Raw genomic sequence first — 15,090 nt, 5'->3', positions numbered from 1 at the left:
GAGAAAAGAGACCCAGCCTGTTCATCCTTTCCTGATGGGTATACCCTCGCATTTCTAGTATCATCCTTGTAAATCTTCTCTGCACCCTCTCCTATGCCTCTATATCCTTTTTATAATATGGCGACCAGAACTACACGCAGTACTCCAAGTGTGGTCTAACCAAGGTTCGATACAGGTTTAGCATAACTTCCCTACTTTTCAATTCTATCCCTCTAAAAATAAACCCTAGTGCTTGGTTTGCTTTTTTTTTAAAAATGGCATTGCTAACCTGTGTCACAACTTTTAGTGATTTGTACTCCGAGATCCCTTTGTTCCTCTACCCCTCCCAGACTAGCACCCTCCAAGTGATAAGTGACCCCCCCCTATTCTTCCTACCAAAATGTAATACCTCACATTTATCTGTGGTGAACTTCATTTGCCAATTATTTGCCAGCTACCTCTTTGACCAAGCTTTTGGTCACCTGCCCGAATTTCTCCTTATGTGGCTCGGCGTCAACTTCTTTGACTTATAATAATCCTGTGAAGCGTCTTGGAACATTTTACTACATTAAAGGCACAATACAAATACAAGTTGTTGTTGTTGCTAATTGGGAGCCATAGCAAGACAATCGTGCTAACTATGAAAGCATCGGAGTTGTGGCAGTTAGTTGCCAGGCAACTATCCACTATTCTCTGCAGTTTAACTAGATGTTTTAATCTCCAATTATGTTTTTGAGAAACTGCAGGGCTCTGAATGAACAGAAAGGGGTGGGATGAGGGGGAATATTATGAAAAAAAACTGTGAATCCTATTACCCAATGGGGATGCAAGGATAACTATTAGGAATTGATGATTTTTGGGCAATCAGCAAGTATTTATGTACAACTTTCAGAATAATAAATATGAGTGCTAGAGTCTATAGTAGGGTGCATTCTACATCATCTGTGGATAGAGCAGCCTTGGTGGATTGAATGGCTTTTTATCACTAAAAAACAAAAATCTATGATTCAAGGAAACATCTTACCTGCCACTTCCAGGGCATGACCCAATGAACCAAAATATTTCAGTCATTAGTAACATTGGGAGCTACCAAATCCACCACATCACAGTGGTAGTATTCAGGGCCCAAGCTTGTATTTTGCAGGAAGTCAAGCAGAGTTTAAGCACATTGAAACAGAATCTAGTTGCAGTTGTGGCACTACTGGTTTTCGTGGAGGGGCTAGAGTTAAAACAAATTCCTGGAGATCAATTATAAAAAGAATATCGCATGCAAATGTATTCTTTTTCAAAAACTAAAATCATAAGCAAAATATTAATAGGATACCATTTTTACAATAGACATGTCCATTGAAACTCTGTCATAAAAGCCAGACAATTACTAACCAAACTTGTATAGAACCTTGTTAGACCACACTCGAGTACTGTGCACAGTTCTAGTCTCCATATTACAAAAAGGATATAGAGCCATGGGAGAAGGTGCAAAAAAGGTTCACAAGAATGATACCAGAACTGAGAGGATATATTTATGAGGAAAACAGGCTGGGGCTCTTTTCGCTAGAAAAGGAGAAGGCTACAGGGTGACCTAATAGAGGTCTTTAAAATTATGAAGGGGTTTGATAGGGTAGACGTAGAGAAGATGTTTCCACTTGTGGGAAGACCAAAATTAGGAGCCATAAAAAAGTCACCAATAAATCCAAGAGGGAATTCAGGAGAACTGCTTGACCTAAACAACAACAACTCGTATTTATATAGTGCCTTTAACATAGTAAACATCCCAAGGTACTAAAGAGTGGCAAGAACGTGGAATTAGCTACCACAAGGAGCGGTTGAGACGAGCAGCATAGATGCATTTAAGGATAAGCTAAATAAGTACACGAGAAAGGAATAGAAGGATATGCGGATAGGGTGAGATAAAGAAGGGTGGGAGGAGGCTCATGTGGAGCATAAACACCAGCATAGAGCAATTGGGCCAAATGGCCTATTTCTGTGCTGTAAATTCTATGTAAAACTAATTTCCTGGTAACATAACACCTTTGCTATGATTCTTCAGCCATTTTACTGAGTGGGTGGGGGATACTTGCATTGTCAATGTCAAGCGAGTTAACTCTGCAAACTGTGCTGTTCAGCTCAGTTCAGTTTTAGCACTGATCAGCAGCTCATTTTAAAAACAAGATTAAAAGCACACTTCCAGACCATCACTCACTGTCGGGCTTGCTCTGTCAGTGCCCTCCCTGCCTGCCCCGCCGTCTCCTCTCTAAAAACAGATTCAATTGGGAGACAGAGACATTCACAAAGATATGACCAAATAGATGAAATAAACTTGATAAAAATGAGAATAAAAGAGTGACAGGAAGTTAAAAAGGATAAGAAAAAAGGAACACAATTTAAGAAAAGGACAACTATCTAAATGTTAAATCTTAAATATATTTCTTGGTTAACTAATAGCCAATTATGAATCTTCCCTCCACGATGCAATATGCTGGAAGTTAAACTGCTTACAGAAGTAGTTAAGCCGTGGATGGATCATGCTGTGCGTTAAAAACATTAATTAACGGCACCAACAGCAAATGGTATTTTCAGCCCACAGACTGAAACCATGCTGTTACTTTGCATTGATTTGGGAAGTTGTGAAATGACTCAGGAAGGCACACATTGTGCTCTTTACATATCATCATAGCTGCTGCCCAGACCTGCAGATTTTACTTAACCTTCTATTCCAGGTCATTCAAATAAAAGATACTCTGAATGGCCAGCTTAAATCGGCGGTGAAACAGCTATCGCATGAACTGGCACTTTAACGTCAACAAACTCAGATGACTCCCTACTGTTCGAAGCACAGGGTGAATTAAAGGGGCGAGACCACTGAACACTGCTACACGGAGCAGAGATGTTGTTTCCAGCCCATCAGACTCTTGTTGTGAAGTAACCCCGCTAATAATATGCCAGATTTAAGCTCTTAACTAGTTCTGTAGTTATAAAAGGTGCTTACTATGCAAAAGATGGGAGAATCAACCAGTAGGTTTTTATTAATAGTGGAATTTAGCCATTTTAACTTCTCCATAAAACCCTAAAGTCACTTATTGCTAGAAGCTGGATCTTACTTCATGGGTCCCGATGGCTCGTGTCTAAATCGGTTACAGTGGGGCCCCAATTTAAAATACCATGTCAGTAGCCTTTTAAATCACAATCTGCTCTTCTCTGTTGATACCAACACTTTTGATATTAACGTGCAGATTCTTCCAAGATGTCCACAATTCTGATTATGTCTGCACTTATATAAAAAGAGGATAAAACTATCAAATTTAACTTGTGATGTTGATTGTGGGCTAAAACATTGGCCAGGACACCAGGGAGAATTACCCTGCTCTTCATCAAAATACTCACCTGAGGGGGCAGACAGGGCCTCACTTTAACACCTCATGCAAAAGACAGCACCTCCGACAGTGCAGCACTCCCTCAGTACTGACGGGAGTGTCAGCATAGAGAGGGGACGAAATAAGTCAACCTAGAGAGGGGACGAAATAAGTCAACCAGTGACTGCCATAGAGTGACACCTGTATCCATTGAGTGAGGATAGGATTGGACTTGCTATGATGGCCACCATGGCCAAATAGCTTACACATAAATAAGGTGTTGGAGAGTTACTGCTGGGCATACCAACACTTTCAGGAAAGGAAGGGGAAAAAACAGCATTGGGCGAGGGAGTTGGAGGGGAGACGATTGCACTCTGATACAGCGATAAGATCACATGGAGCCAAGTTTTTGCAAATGACAGACACTGTAGGAAAGTAGCCAGAACGGTGCCCGATACAGATAATCTCAGCTAATACCACTCCCACAAGGACACATTCACTATAGGGAAATTGAAATTGCCAACCCATCAGGCTCAATCACACATACGAACATTAGATCTGGCTCTGCTAAAAATACACAGCTTAAATCAATACTGTTTAATCTTCCCACACCTCAGGCTCAGGAAAGCTTTGCACTTCTTCATAGGAAGCCACAACCACTGCAGCATGCTCCTACTGTACAGTAACTTAAGACTTCATGCATCTATCACCAACTCTTTCCACAGACTCAGAGGCGAACTCAAAATACATCACAAGACATTTCTGCAGAGTACATTTGGTTTCTCTGTAGGAGGTGCAAAGCTACATTTTGGTGGAGTGAAGACTCCATGTTAACCACTGCCCTGGGTAACAATCAGCAGGCAAGGGAACCAGTGCTTGCTAGTTACCTGCCAATCTGCCATGTTGAATATACCAGCCCTTGGCCTCTGCCAGAGCGCTGCAGGATGGAGAATGTATGCAGCTTTCTTATTAAAAAGGAAACCACTTTTAAACTTTTATGACTAAGTCTTTAGAGGCTAGGTAAAGGTTCATCTACCGTAACCTGTTAAAGGTGCCTTGGAGGATTTAGAAAATTCAATAAAGTCATTTGGAGACTAAGCAGCACAATTGCTCTCTAGACACTGGAATATTAGGGTGATACATATTCTATTTCCAGAGCTCACTGATTCACCACATCATTTTATTGAACTGTTTTAAATTTACAAATTTGGGAAGGCTGTACCATTAGTATCTAATCTATGCTAAGGCTATACAACTTCAAGATACAACATCATGTGTCTCCTCTATTAGGATACCTATCCACACTCCATTACTGCTGTCTTTTAGTTTTAAAAAAACCACAAGCAAAGATGAGCAAGCATTTGGAAAGCACAAGGGGCAAGTGCTCAAAAATATTAATGTTGGACAATCTAGAGCCTGCTGGGCTGAAAAAGAGGACGGCTGCTCTCCAAACTGTACTGCACATTCATGGGATGAGAATACATTCTTAGGGAAGAAGTCACGTCACCTTCTGGTACTCAAGAAGGTGCAACCAAAATATGTAGAAATAGCCTAATCAGACTTTTACATGAGGGAGGCTTAAGGAAAAACAAGGAAATACTGGAATTCCAGATTTGGACCTTGGGTATGTTAGTTGAGTACCACTACCTCTGGATTTTTTTTTGCTGCTTTACAATCATATTCCTTTCCCATGTACAATCCTAAACATTTCTCATTTTAAACAATTCGTATGAAAATTGTATTGAATTGATCCAGTGTGTGAATTTATGGCATTTTCACAACGTTGGGTTTTAAAGGCATGACAGCCAGAACAAGATGGCAACCATGACGAAAAGATGCTTCAACGCCAGAGGCGGGGAATGAAGCCATCTCACGAAACGTGTTATATGCCCTGTGCCCAAAATTGGGTTTTACATGAAGGTGCAACTTAAACATCAGGATTTAAGGTAATTGAACATAGGAATTGCTTGATGAAAAAAGACCACAGTCCATCTCGTTCACCCTCTACCATCCTAGTAGTCACATGATACAATGATAATGGAGTTGTTGACTAATCACTGCAATCAATCTCGATCAATTAGTCACCAACAGACCCAGGGAAAATCCCACTGTTGGAGAGCTTTGGGAACCATAGGTCCAAAATCACCTGTTCCTCCCAAGCATGCTACACTTATTGCGTGGCATGTCACAAATTACTCATATACAGTACTGTATCCCAAAATATTATTTGCTGAAAGAGATCCATCTAATTTGCATTTAAATGAATCAATACTAACTGCTTCCACTATCTCTCGTACATTTACCACTCGCTCACTGGAATGATGTTTCATTGGCAGTGAAATCAGTACTGGAATCTGTATGGTATATTAGGGAACCCATGGATTACTTTTAAACCTTCACTAATCCATTTGTTTCACACAGTTTACCCAAAGCTCCAATGCTAAAAGGAGGAACAGGTATATCACATTGCATGTAAAGTAGGCTATATTTCACAGTGCAGTGTACCTGTGAACCTTTGCCCCACACATCAGAAATAGCTTTGCTTGGCTCTGAAGGGACAGAACACATAGATAACTATTTGCAGAAGGATTCAGATCAGTTGAGCAGACAAATAGCAAGACAAAGTATGCAATGAAGGAATTGAATTAGCAAATGGAGACTCAAAGAGACCTGCGACTAACAGTAGACTCAGCACTTTCAAAGTCAAGGCAAAAATATGGAGACGTGGTTAAAAAGGCAAAAAGAATGTTGGGATACACAGCTGGAACAGTGGAGTACAATTCTACAGAGGTTACACTGACGTATTATAACCTACTAACAATAGCATGCTCAGGACTGAGGTGTACAATTTTGGTTACTGTGTATCTTCAAAAGGACCATGCAGACATTGGAGAGAATAGCAACAAGAATGGCCCTAAGTGTAAAGAGGATAAGCTGTGAGAATGTTTGAAAAAAGCTGGTATAGCATGGGTTGGGGGGGGGAGGGGGGGGGGGGGGTGGAGGGAGAGGCTCATCATAATTTTTTTTTTTTTAAGTCTGTGTATGCGCACACTTCCAGCACACAAGCATTACTCCGTGCCAGCATTTTATGTAAATATTTATAATGGAAAAAAACCCATAGAAAATGTCAGCATTTAAAATGGGGGGGGGGGGGGGGGGGGGAAAAAATCGCAGAGGAAATTGTCAATATTTTATAAGTGAAAAACATTGCGTCACACTTCGTCGATACACTGAATACATCAAATTGCTATTTGAAAAATTTTCATACGCCATTTTTTCCTTAGCAACTGAAATTTGTAAATGCTCAAAATAAGGTTTCGAAGATGATATTTTAAAATTCAATAAATATGTATTTTTCAATAATAGTGAGTTTACCCCCTGCCTTTTGTGTGTTTTAATACCCTCCTTAAAAATGTTATTTTAAGGCTTCAGTCTGGCCACATCTGGGCATTTTGAGCACGTGTAGTTTGTTGGATTTTCTAGCACAAACTTTCAAATCTTTACTTCAGGCAAGTGAAGATACTTAATTAAATTAAAAATGCATTTCAGTTGTGAACTGCTTAGTCAGACAACACCTGCGATCAGCCGCATTTAGGAATGCAGTTTCTTTGTTAATGGTTATTAAAAAAAGTATGTTCATTTTGCATTTCTTTTTAAAGTCACTGGCCTCTTTATTGCAGTTGAAAATTCAGCTAACAAGATGTCACCTGAATCATTTTTGAGGCTTATGGAAATTTTTTGATATAAAATCTTGGAAACTATAAACAAATGTGCGTGTTTTGAGGTCATTTGTGTGTTTATATGGAAATACAGGAAACTCTCGTTTAAACAGCACCTAAATATCCGGAATTCTCTAATAACCGGCAAAATTCTCACTCCGAAAACTACAGTATACAGTCGTTTATAAGTTTTGTTTTACTGTTAAGTAATTAAAGAGTTATGGATTACCCTCAACTGGCATTACTGTACTTAATCAAGCATCTTCCACCATCCATTTAACAACATTCTGTAGGCGAGTACCCAATTATACTGCACATTTCTTGATTTTTTTATTTTTGTTTGTTAAATATAGCCTCGGTAGATATACCTCTCCGTTATCCGGAAATTTTAATCAACTGGCACCATCCCGGTCCTGTCGGTGCCAGATACGAAAGAGTTTCCTGTAACTGTTTTTTATTAAAGACCATCTAGGTCAACAACAAGGTGGAAGAGCCAGACATTAGCACTGGATGAGAAGGAATTAGCAAATGCAGTTGGATTCTAGGCTGCACGAGGTTGAACATCCAAACGATAATCTTCAATAGGCCAAATGGCCTTTTATCATCTTTAACTTTTCTTATATTCTTGCGTTTTAATAGGATTTCAAAAATTGGATTTTTTTTTTTTTTTAATAAAACGGCAGTCCCATTCACTATCGCATGCTTTTAACAAACAACTGGCTGATTTATATGGTCTTTACAACAAGCCATCTAGTCAATGCAACTTCCTCATCATCCCCAAAAACTGGAAGCCGGGCAACGGAACATAACTGTACAATTGTGTTTTCGCAGCATAATTACCAGCTTAATACTCACATGCAAAATTGATAGCCCAGTTAACACACTGCCAAGGAACATTCACTGCTGTGACCTCCAGTTGTACTTTTTAGTTCCACTAGAAGTATTGGACCCAAACCGATGGCATCATGCCCACAGCAGCATTACACACAAAACTGAAGAGATAATATCGGTAAACTGAAACTAACATGATTCCCAAGCAAATTTTGATACGGTGTTATAGCAGGGGTATCCAAGGTTTGTTATTTGTCGGTTATTTAAGGTGTGTACCATGGAAGCCTTGGAGGTCACGCCGGAAGATTAAATCCTGGTTCTATTCATTTGCACATTTCAAACTGATGATACCAACATCTCAATGTCCTGATTTAGGACCAGAGGAGAAACAACATTAAGGATAACTCTCCAAGCCGCGAATATTCAGAACAAGACAAACCAGGAAACAGAAAATATAAAATGAAACTAGGGCCAAGTTGCCTGGGCTTTGAGGTCCGGATTGTCATGGCTCACATGTCACATGTGGTCCACTGCACCCATACAACAACAACTTATAGCACCTTTAATGTAGTAAAACATCCCAAAGCACTTCACAGGAGCATTATAAAACAGAATTTGACACCGAGCCACAGAAGGAGATATTAGGACAAGTGACCAAAAGCTTGGTCAAAGAGGTAGATTTTAAGGAGCGTCTTAAAAAGGAGGAAAGAGAGAGAGACTATTACAGAATATCTTGAGAATTCAGATTAAATCGTGTTACATCTTTAGAACACACTTATTTACAAGTAAGTTTACCCAATACATTCACTCTAAAAAGATGGAACTGACCTATCCCCAAGTGAGGAAAAATACCAATTCAATATGCTGTGACCCATACAAACCAGATAATCAGTACATTGAAAAGGCACAGTAATCTACTGGCAAAAGGTAAAACTCAAATCAGGATATGCTTCATTTTACATTAAAATATGACATGAAGAATGCATTTCATCAGTCAAAACAAGCCAGGTACCATAAAAATCTACATAAGAAATAATGCCTAGATGTCACTTTTTAAAGTCACCTTACCAGTTAGACATTACAAAAAGAATGTTTGATAGCTAAAATACATGCATTGGAATGTCCAGATAATTACAACCATATCTGCAAAATATGGAATCATGTCTACCACAATGAATCACACCAAATACAAAAAAAAGGTACAGTTCCTGCATCTGGAGCTGTCAGAGAGCATCGTGCTCTTCGACTCCCCGCAGTAAAAAAAAAATCTGTAATACGTGCATGGTCATATTAGAGGCAAGTACTACTTTCACTTCTAAAATATTAGATGGTGAATTGCAACATTTAACAATGAAAAACTTGCCTCAAATTTTTGCAATTGATGAGATGATTAGCAATCTGCCCGTGCCCAGCATCGCCTGTCCTGCTGGAGCAGAATGCACTTGGCGGGGGTGGAGAATGGGGGGTGGGAAAAGGGAGGGAGGCTAAAAGCGAAAGATCCATCAGCAATAGAAGGAGTGGGCATGCAGAAACAGGGGTTTGTAGAACAATATAGGAGGAGGGGTGCAGAATATACCGGGGGGGGGGGGGGGGGGGAAGAGTTGTTGAGTATTTTAAAACAGGAAACTTTTACTGAAGTTTTTTGGTGGGTTTACAAACTTCAGGAGCTTGCAGACTTGTTCGGCGCGCGCGCTCCTGCAGTGGCTCCCCCCGCGCGCGCGCGCCCGCCGTCTCCCGGGGAGCCGAGTCCCGGTCCGCGCGTCGCTAGGTGACCGCCCGGCAACTGCCGGCCTTTCCGCTCCCTCCCCCAGCGGCCAGAGCCGCCAGCCCAGCGGATAACCAAACCCTTCCTTCCCCCTTATTTTTTTCTTGCTGTTGTTGTTGTTGTTTTACCTGCTCTTTGTCTCCATAGAGCGGCCGAGCGTTAGTCTTTCTCTCTGCCTGTCTCTTTTCTCTCTCTCTCTCTTTCTGCTCGAGTGCCGGAGAAACAAGCGCAGCTCCGACCGCACCGGAAACCGCCGCGCTTAGCAACGGACGTGACGCGACGACGCTCGCCGACGCGCGTATCCAAGCAACAGGCCCCGCCCACCGGTAAACAAAGCCAGCCACCTGCTTCTGAATCACTTCAGGCTATTCCTAACCCATTCCCTGCACTTCACACACCAGGATTATTCCTAACCCATTCCCTGCACTTCACACACCAGGATTATTCCTATCCCATTCCCTGCACCACTTCACACACCAGGGTTATTCCTAACCCATTCCCTGCACCACTTCACACACCAGGGATATTCCTATCCCATTCCCTGCACCACTTCACACACCAGGGTTATTCCTAACCCAATCCCTGCACCATTTCACGCGCCAGGGTTATTCCTATCCCATTCCCTGCACCACTTCACACACCAGGGTTATTCCTAACCCAATCCCTGCACCACTTCACACACCAGGGTTATTCCTAACCCATTCCCTGCACCACTTCACACACCAGGGTTATTCCTATCCCATTCCCTGCACCACTTCACACACCAGGGTTATTCCTAACCCAATCCCTGCACCACTTCACACACCAGGGTTATTCCTAACCCAATCCCTGCACCACTTCACACACCAGGGATATTCCTAACCCATTCCCTGCACCACTTCACACACCAGGGTTATTCTTAACCCAATCCCTGCACCACTTCACACACCAGGGTTATTCCTAACCCATTCCCTGCACCACTTCACACACCAGGGTTATTCCTAACCCAATCCCTGCACCACTTCACACACCAGGGTTATTCCTAACCCAATCCCTGCACCACTTCACACACCAGGGATATTCCTAACCCATTCCCTGCACCACTTCACACACCAGGGTTATTCTTAACCCAATCCCTGCACCACTTCACACACCAGGGTTATTCCTAACCCATTCCCTGCACTTCACACACCAGGGTTATTCCTAACCCAATCCCTGCACCACTTCACACACCAGGGCTATTCCTAACCCATTCCCCGCATCACTTCACACACCAGGGTTATTCCTAACCCATTCCCTGCACTTCGCACTCCACGGTTATTCCTAACCCATTCCCTGCACTTCACACACGAGGGTTATTCCTAACCCATTCACTGCATCACTTCACACACCAGGGTTATTCCTAACCCATTCCCTGCACTTCACACTCCAGGGTTATTCCTAACCCATTCCCTGCACTTCACACACCAGGGTTATTCCTATCCCATTCCCTGCACCACTTCACACACCAGAGTTATTCCTAACCCATTCCCCACATCACTTCACACACCAGGGTTATTCCTAACCCATTCCCTGCACTTCACACACACGGGTTATTCCTATCCCATTCCCTGCACCACTTCACACTCCAGGGTTATTCCTATCCCATTCCCTGCACCACTTCACACACCAGGGTTATTCCTAACCCATTCCCTGCACCACTTCACACACCAGGGTTATTCCTAACCCATTCCCTGCACAACTTCACACACCAGGGTTATTCCTAACCCATTCCCTGCACCACTTCACACACCAGGGTTATTCCTAACCCATTCCCTGCACTTCACACTCCACGGTTATTCCTAACCCATTCCCTGCACTTCACACACCAGGGTTATTCCTTACCCATTCACTGCATCACTTCACACACCAGGGTTATTCCTAACCCATTCCCTGCACTTCACACACCAGGGCTATTCCTAACCCATTCCCTGCACTTCACACACCAGGGTTATTCCTATCCCATTCCCTGCACCACTTCACACACCAGGGTTATTCCTAACCCATTCCCTGCACCACTTCACACACCAGGGTTATTCCTAACCCATTCCCTGCACTTCACACTCCACGGTTATTCCTAACCCATTCCCTGCACTTCACACACCAGGGTTATTCCTAACCCATTCACTGCATCACTTCACACACCAGGGTTATTCCTAACCCATTCCCTGCACTTCACACACCAGGGTTATTCCTAACCCATTCACTGCATCACTTCACACACCAGGGTTATTCCTAACCCATTCCCTGCACTTCACACACCAGGGTTATTCCTAACCCATTCCCTGCACCACTTCACGCACCAGGGTTATTCCTAATCCATTCCCTGCACCACTTCACACACCAGGGTTATTCCTAACCCATTCCCTGCACCACTTCACACACCAGGGTTATTCCTAACCCATTCCCTGCACCACTTCACGCACCAGGGTTATTCCTAACCCATTCCCTGCACCACTTCACACCCCAGGGTTATTCCTAACCCATTCCCTGCACCACTTCACACCCCAGGGTTATTCCTAACCCATTCCCTGCACCACTTCACACACCAGGGTTATTCCTAACCCATTCCCTGCACCACTTCACACACCAGGGTTATTCCTAACCCATTCCCTGCACCACTTCACACCCCAGGGTTATTCCTAACCCATTCCCTGCTCCACTTCACACACCAGGGTTATTCCTAACCCATTCCCTGCACCACTTCACCAATGAAGAAGAAAGCTGTAGACTGCAGGAAGATATCAATGGATGGGTCAGGTGGGCAGGAAAGTGGAAAATGGAATTCAATCCAGAGAAGTGTAAGGTAATGCATTTGTGGAAGGCTAACAAAGCAAGGGAATGCACAATGGTAGGATACTGAGAAATGTTGAGGATCAGAGGGACCATGGAATGCATGTCCACAGATCCTTGAAGGTAGCAGGACAGGTAGATAAGGTGGTTAAGAAGGCATGCAAGATACTTACCTTTATAGTCAGCATGGATTTGTTAAGGGAAGGTCATGTCTGACAAAGTTAATTGAATTTTTTGAGGAGGTAACAAGGAGGGTAGATGAGGGCAGTGTGTTTGATGTAGTGTATATGGACTTTAGCAAGGCTTTTGATAAGGTTCCACATGGCAGACTGGTCACGAAGTTAAAAGCCCATGGGATCCAGGGTAAAGTGTCAAGTTGGATTCAAAACTGGCTCGGAGGCAGGAAGCAGAGGGTAATGGTTGATGGGTGTTTTTGTGATTGGAAGGCTGTTTTCAGTGGGGTTCCGCAGGGCTCAGTACTAGATTCCTTGCTTTTTGTGGTATATATCAATGATCTAGACTTGAATATAGGGGGTATGATTAAGAAGTTTGCAGATGATACTAAAATCGGCTGTGTGGTTGATACTGAAGAAGGAAGCTGTAGACTGCAGGAAGATATCAATAAATTGGTCAGGTGGGCAGAACAGTGGCAAATGGAATTCAATTCGGAGAAGTGTGAGGTAATGCATTTGGGGAGGGCTAACAAGGAAAGGGAATACACATTAAATGGTAGGACACTGAGTAGTGTAAAGGAACAAAAGGACCTTGGAGTGCATGTCCATAGATCCCTGAAGGTAGCAGGCCAGGTAGATAAGGTGGTTAAGAAGGCATACGGAATGCTTGCCTTTATTAGCCGTGGCATAGAATACAAGGGGGGTTATGCTTCAACTGTATAAAATACTAGTTAGGCCTCAGCTAGAGTACTGCGTGCAGTTCTGGTCACCACATTACAGGAAAGATGTGATTGCACTAGAGAGGATACAGAGGAGATTTACAAGGATGTTGCCGGGAGTAGAGAATCTTAGCTATGAGGAAAGACTGGATAGGTTGGGTTTGTTTTCCTTGGAACAGAGGAGGCTGAGGGGAGACCTTATTGAGGTGTATAAAATTATGAGGGGCCTAGATAAAGTGGATAGAACCTATTTTCCTTAGCAGAGGGGTCAAAAATCAGGGGGCACAGATTTAAAGTAATTGGTGGAAGGTTTAGAGGGGATTTGAGGGGAAATTTCTTCACCCAGAAGGTTGTGGGGGTTTGGAACTCACTGCCTGAAAGGGTGGTCGAGGCGGAAACCCTAACCACATTTAAAATGTACTTGGATGTGCACTTGGGATGCTGTAACCTGCAGGGCTATGGACCAAGAGCTGGGAAGTGGGATTAGGCTGGATGGCTCTTTGTTGGCCGGCGCGGACACGATGGGCCAATATGGCCTCCTTCCGTGCTGTAACTTTCTATGATTCTATGATTATAGCCGAGGCATAAAATACAAGAGCAGGGAGGTTATACTTGAACTGTATAAACACTAATTAGGCCACAGCTCAAGTACTGCGTGCAGTTCTGGTCACCACATTACAGGAAAGATGTGATTACACTAGAAGGGGTGCAGAGGAGGTTTACCAGGATGTTGCCTGAGCTGGGGAATTTTAGCTATGAGGAAAGATTGGATAGGCTGGGGTTATTTTCTTTGGAACAGAGGAGGCTGAGGGGAGACTTAATTGAGGTGCATAAAATTATGAGGGGCCTAGATAGAGTGGATAGGAAGGACTTATTTCCCTTAGCAGCGGGGTCGATAACCAGGGGGCACAGATTTAAAGTAATTGGTCGGAGGTTCAGAGGGGATTTGAGGAGAAATGTTTTCACCCAGAGGGTGGTGGGGGTCTGGAACTCACTGCCTGAAAGGGTGGTAGAGGCAGAAACCCTTATCGCATTTAAAAAGTACTTGGATATGCACTTGAAGTGCCGTAACCTACAGGGCTACGGACCAAGAGCTGGAAAGTGGGATTAGGCTGGAGAGCTCTTTTTTGGCCAGCACGGATGCATTGGGCCGAATGGCCTCCTTCTGTGCTGTAAATTTCTGTGATTCTATGATTCACACACCAGGGTTATTCCTATCCCATTCCCTTCCACCCCCCGGTCAGATAAGAAGGAGAGACTGCAATTAAGGACTGGCAATCTTGAATTTTAAAAAACAGAACAGAAAGTGCTGGGAGTACACAAAAAGACAGCTTAATGTTTCAGGTATTTGTGAATGAGCAGAGAAATTTGGGGGGAGGGGGTCCAAGTGCAGACATCACTAAAAGCTTGTAGATACGTACAAAAAATAATTTAAAAGGCTAAAGGAATGCAGGCATTTTGTCTCAAAGGGACTGGAATATGAAGGGTTCTGTTAAAAAGGAAAAGAAAGAGAGACTTGCATTTCTATAGCACCTTTCACAACCACCAGATGCCCCAAAGCGCTTTACAGCCAACGAAGTACTTTTTGAAGTGTAGTCACTGTTGTAATGTGGGAAACGCGGCAGCCAATTCATGCACAGCAAGCTCCCACAAACAACAATGTGATAATGACCAGATAATCTGGGTTTTTTGTGATGATGATTGGCCAGGACACTGGGGAGAACTCCCCTGCTCTTCTTC

The 15,090-nt window shown here is 43.1% G+C and overlaps 1 protein-coding gene across 2 annotated transcripts in view; it reads right to left on the bottom strand.

Moving 5' to 3' along the window:
• Positions 1–9,918, bottom strand: part of LOC147101647 (nucleus accumbens-associated protein 2-like) — a 102,804-nt gene extending 92,886 nt beyond the window's left edge. For both annotated transcript variants that reach the window (XM_085965382.1, XM_085965381.1), the window contains exon 1: positions 9,776–9,918. The gene's annotated coding sequence lies outside the window, so the exon portion shown is untranslated. The remainder of the gene's footprint in view (positions 1–9,775) is intronic.
• Positions 9,919–15,090: the final 5,172 nt, after the last annotated feature.

Source organism: Somniosus microcephalus, chromosome 23 (genome assembly GCF_052327205.1).
Source record: "Somniosus microcephalus isolate GS21.2 chromosome 23, FLI_Smic_1.0, whole genome shotgun sequence".
Taxonomy (NCBI): domain Eukaryota; kingdom Metazoa; phylum Chordata; class Chondrichthyes; order Squaliformes; family Somniosidae; genus Somniosus; species Somniosus microcephalus.
Note: the sequence above shows the minus strand (reverse complement) of the source record. Positions and strands in the feature narration are given on the sequence as shown.